The sequence below is a fragment of the Episyrphus balteatus genome, chromosome 3 (assembly GCF_945859705.1).
Source record: "Episyrphus balteatus chromosome 3, idEpiBalt1.1, whole genome shotgun sequence".
Taxonomy (NCBI): Eukaryota; Metazoa; Arthropoda; class Insecta; order Diptera; family Syrphidae; genus Episyrphus; species Episyrphus balteatus.
The window spans coordinates 16,524,060-16,529,554 of record NC_079136.1 but is presented as its reverse complement, the minus strand read 5'-3'; the positions used below and the strand labels follow the sequence as shown (position 1 = coordinate 16,529,554).

Genomic DNA, 5,495 nt, shown 5'->3' with positions numbered 1-5,495 from the left:
GCAACTTGCCACATGCAACTTGCCACATACAACTTGCCACATGCAACTTGCCACATGAAACATGTAACTTGCAACGTGTTTTATGTTTGCCGTACTGCGGCGTACTGCATTTTTAAATACTAAAGTACTGCCTACTCTAAAGGTGAAACGACAGCCCTGCTACCAAGAGTGATCGCGTCATAATCCCTTTGACATTCTTGTCAAAAAGTAAATTTTCATACTCACCCTCCCATAAGAAGTATAACTTCAAAAATTCTAGCTTCGTCAGTTTCTGATAAAAGATAAATATACCTTTTCAACAATGTATAAAACATGTAACTCGGTTAAACCACTTAGAATTTATAAGCTGTCAAAGTTCAAAAATTACATTTTTTTCGTCATTTGCCCAACTTCAGCATCAATTTAAAGTATATGTTTTCAAAACAACATGCTATTTAAAAAATATATTCTAAAACTATATCTATTTCTTAATCAATCGAGGTATTTTTTATGAAAATCACTTCAAAATTTGCTTAGAAAAAAAAATTTTTCAATTTCAACCCAGATACAGAAATTCGAACTTTTAGGTATAGAACAGAAATGTTGTTTCGGCACGTAGTAGGATAACTAGGGTGCAGGGATTTGAAAACGAGTTTTTGTAGAGGAGCTCAATACAAACATTTTTTTTCTTTGGGAGGAGGGTGTATCTCTCCCCGTTTAGGTGGGAGGGGCATTTTTCTAAAAAAAAAATTATCAAAATAAAAAAAAACAACGGCAACACTTACAGTAAAAAATAATACCATTTCCGAAAGGCAAAATTGTACATTTGATTCTAATTTTTAAAGCAATATAATATAACCAATAGTTTTTGAAATAATCGATTTCAAAGTTAAAAATAGGTGAAAAATTTTTTTAAAACTCATTTTATACTATTTTTGTCCAGACTGTGAATTTTAGTAAAAAAAAAATTACTCACACAGAAAACTGCCTCAATTGATTCCTTATCGAACAGTGAAAACGATATGTTTCTATGTCTTCTAGTTTTTGAGAAAATTGAAAAATTATTTCATCAGATTTGACCGTTAATTATAATTAACGGTCACGGTGGCGAATGTGTAACATTTTTTTTTTTTTTTTTCTTAGAACCAATTTCTCGATCCGACACCGAAGTAGATAAGAAACATTGGTGATGAATTTTATTTGCAATTGTTCTTCTATGACAGTGAAATTTGGATTGAGTCCTAGCTGAAGGTCAACAGCAAAACACCAGGAATTTCTAGCTTAAGATGCGTTTTATATCTGGGGCACTCAAGTTAAATTGAGTTTGTAAGTTTTAACTGAACTGTATCGGTAATACAAGGAATAGTGCAAAACAAAAAGCTAGAAAATCTTAAGATTAATTTCTTAATAAAAAAAGGCATGTTGCCAAATATAGAAAAATAATGCACATGTAAAGATTTAAGGAAGGAAAAAAAAATGTTGAAGATTTTAAAAAGTATAATCTTTCATTTCCCAAAACAATAAACATCTTTTCACTCTTTATGCAGGGTGTCTCACATTCAACGGCACAAATGAAAACCATGGGTTCCTGATGTAATTCTTAGAATTTTATATTCTTGTTAGCTACTAAAAATTGGATTTTTGTACAAACTTCAGTATTTTAAATAAATAACTAATGATTTTACTAAATATGTACCAGTACCTATTTGTTTAAGTGCTTTTATAATCTTTGTTCCAGGAACGCCAGTTTTTGAGTTTGAATTCAGACGAAAACAATGTTTTTGTTTTGTTGATATACAAACGATAGCAAAAGTTATCTCAAAAATATTTCGTTTTATATTCTAAGAAAAATGAAATCAAAACAAAGAATTTCGAGAATTTCCGAGAACACATTAGAGGCTTTGAATGACTAATCACATAGTTCTGTCTATTTAAATATTTTATAGTCATAACCCGTTTCAAATATGAGTTGATCAAAAAGATTACCTACTGTTTAATTAACAACTTTGTGCCAAATAGATATGTAATTCATTCGTATAAGAGTAGATACATTTAGTGCCAGTTGTACAAACGTGGATCAGCCTTGGTTCAGGAATTTAACCCGCCGATTTCGGTGGATTAGCGGCAGGTCAACTTCGGTTCAAGCATGAATGTTGCTATTTTTACATATATGAACCTTGAACCAGTGCTAAACTTAAGCCTTGCTACCGATTTCAGAAGATAAAATTTGCTGATCCACGGATTAAATATTTGTACAACTGGCCCTTAGTATTTCGGTAATTCATTTTTGAGGTACCTCACCAAAAATAGAACTCACTTTTTAGATTTGGCCTCTACTATTATAATCCAGTAGGTATAGGTAGCTAGCTACCTAAAAACTTCTTAAACATTTTCGTTTTCTCATCCATCACCATTAGAAGCCGACTATACACATTTCCAGACTAATTTATCCGTCCATTTGCTTCAACTCTACCCACCACTCCTTGCTCATAGAAGAAACCAAATATATATCTATAAATACGACTTGTCTATATCTACATTAAGACATTGCAAACCATTAACTTGACCACTACCATAACTTCGCAATAGAAAATTCTCCAGCATTAAGTCTATACACAAACACATACACATACAGTATTGGTTAAGTTGGATATTGCCATCGACATCACACGACAAAGTCCTACGAAGAGAGCCATAGAAACTAAGTCCAATCATCAATTTATTAAGATTTAGAGTCCCCTAAGTACAAACGGGACACCTTTCTTCCATATTGCCATTGCCCGGAAAAGGCAGCATTTCACCCAAAAAAAAAGACTTTTAATGGGGCTCTTCTTTAACCCAAATGGTCACTTCGATATGTTGCATTGTGATTTATTTATGACACAAACATGCACACACTCTAAGCTAAGGAGACTTTTTGAAAGTAGGTATCCCCAAATGCATTTCCCAGTATAGCCGCAGCAGTCACATTCCATTTATATCCATCCGCCATCAGGCAAAAAGGATGTGTCTTTATAAATGTGTGTAGACTGTACATTATAGAGATACGAATAGAACCACCACCGCCCTTCAGGCATTCGCTAGTCCTAAGTTTTGAAAGAAAGCACAAAAAAAAAAGGCTCTTCTCAAAGAAAAACCATCCAATCTCATCTCTGATGAAGAAACGACATCTCGTTTCCGAGCCGAAAAGGACTTAAAAACAAAGCCAGGATGAAAAGGAGAAAACCGAAAAAAAAAAAAAAACTCTCCACAAAAAACTGGCCATTGGTATACTCTCGTATAGTCATTTGGTTCTTTAGGTCCAGTCCAGCGTCCAACGTCCGTTTTCACTGCGATGGTATCCTTTCTCTTGCACATTCATCCAATCTCTAGGACTAGAGCTAGCGCATAAGGACACCGCAGCAGCAGCACACACTCTGACTCTTACACAGAGCGGAGGACGACAAACGACCCGACCTCTTTTATCAGGGATTCTTCATTTCAATCACATCAAATGCAGACATTTTTGTTTGTGACACCACCACCGTTAGAGTAAAAGCAGAAGAGAGAATTCTGGGAATGCAAAAAAAAAAAAAAAGAAATCCCGGAGGGTGGCCAAAGCCAAGCTAGCACAGAAGGATATTCTTTTCGTATATTTATGCAAACCAAAAGGGGAAAAAACCCGTCATATACGAACGAAACGAACACATCCCACTGAGATTCCTTGTTTAATAATAATCGCTTGAAGGACAACCGGATTAAAAAATATAAAGTCCTTAAATTTATTTGAAATTTTTTTGCAATAGTAGTCTTAAAGCCAAACAATTGACATAGTTTTGCGGCTGGGGTTCCTGGTATTTTGTCTTTTCTAGTTGTGGTCCACATTTACAAGGATGATCCCAAACTAGCGAGGATCTTGAATGCCAATTTAAAGGTACAGAACGAGCTTTTTCTAGAAATAAATAAAGAATCTTTCGTTAGTATTTTGATTTGAATTATTATTACAATATAACGACAATGTCTTACCAACTTCACAAGTCTTGCAAGTCATATTTATTCAGTCTTATAGGTTTTTTAAGTATAAAAGGTATAGTGGTTGAATGAGCACCAAGTCGTGTGTGTTTTGTATCAAAGTCGAATGATTAATGTTTTTCATTCAACTTGAACTTATTTATCATGGACAAAAATTAAAAGAGAGTACGGTGCGCAATATTCACACGAGAATGATAACTGCCTGTTATTAATTTTAGACAGATAAGATTGGTAGATAAGATCTCAAGAAAAAAAAAATTGGATTCCGGTGTCGACGAGAAAAATAACCAAAGCAGAAAACTAAAAAAAACAAGCGTGCGTTTTAGGATTAGTTCAGATAAAAAAAATTAGAACAAATTTAAATTTAACAAATAAATGACAGTCAAAAGCAAGTATATGCCAAAAATAACCTGATGTATTTTTTTAATACAAGATTGTGATAGCTTAGGTTTATTTTTGTAGCCAGAAATAACGGTAACTCCCATATATCAATTTTGGAAATTTTGTATGCATCTTTAGTAAGATAAAACAAAAATTAAATTCAATAAATACTTTTGGATTAAAAAATAGGTTAAAACAATCAAATTTTCTTAATTTTGTTTGAAATTTTGGTTTTAAAAGTTGATTAAATTATGGTATACCTTTTTATAATAATTATAATTACACTGGTCAACAAGGTTTTTGCCGCAAGAACCAAAATATACTTTTCTACTAACTAACGTTATTTTGGCTGTTTTCAAGGTTATGTTTTTATGTGGAGTAATTCATTATGAATAAATTTGTAACGTTGCCTATAAAAGTTTAGTTTTATTCTTTCAAAAACTGTTTAGATCTTTCCGATATCTCTTTTATTGCCCGAGATATTTAAAATTTAAGTAGCGGTCTTTAAATCAGAAACAACACTGGCCAACCAAATTAAACTTTTTTTGCCACAAGAATCAAAATATACTTTTCTAAAACCTTGTGGTATAATAATTTGGATGTATTGAAACTATCGATAGTTTTATGAAGTATCGATATACTCGATATTTTTTGTTATTGATGCTATCGATAGTATGTCAAAGTTTAACCAACACTAAATTAACAGTTAAATTAATTTTTAATGGAAAACATGCTATGTATTTGTGCAAAAGAGAACAAAAACAGCGAAAAAACGATAACAATGTAAAAAATTTCGATTTTTTTTAAATTTTTTCAAAAAAAATCACTAAACTTTCAAATAAATTGTTCAAAATTGTTTACAATGTCTTTCTGCTGGTAGAAAATAACGTTTAAGCAGAATTATTAGCAATATAAACAATGTTTTTGATTGAAAAATGACTAAAAACAGTGGAAAATTCTCAAAATAATTGAAAAAACTTTCAAAACAAATTTTGTTCGAAGTCGTACCGATAAATCGAAAAACTAATGATGCCAATGGATTTCTCGGGTCCGAAATATGGCGAAACAGTTATTCGCGCGCCTGTCAAGAATTTCGACTTGCAGAGTGTTATTAATTCAATTCT

At 32.3% G+C, this 5,495-nt stretch overlaps 1 long non-coding RNA gene across 1 annotated transcript; it reads right to left on the bottom strand.

Annotated features, from left to right (window-relative positions):
- Positions 1–3,716: 3,716 nt before the first annotated feature.
- On the bottom strand, positions 3,717–4,439 carry LOC129913280 (uncharacterized). Its single transcript, XR_008772022.1, has 2 exons — positions 3,985–4,439; positions 3,717–3,910 (listed from the first exon to the last, which is right to left on the bottom strand). It is a non-coding gene; the product is annotated as an uncharacterized LOC129913280 (long non-coding RNA).
- Positions 4,440–5,495: the final 1,056 nt, after the last annotated feature.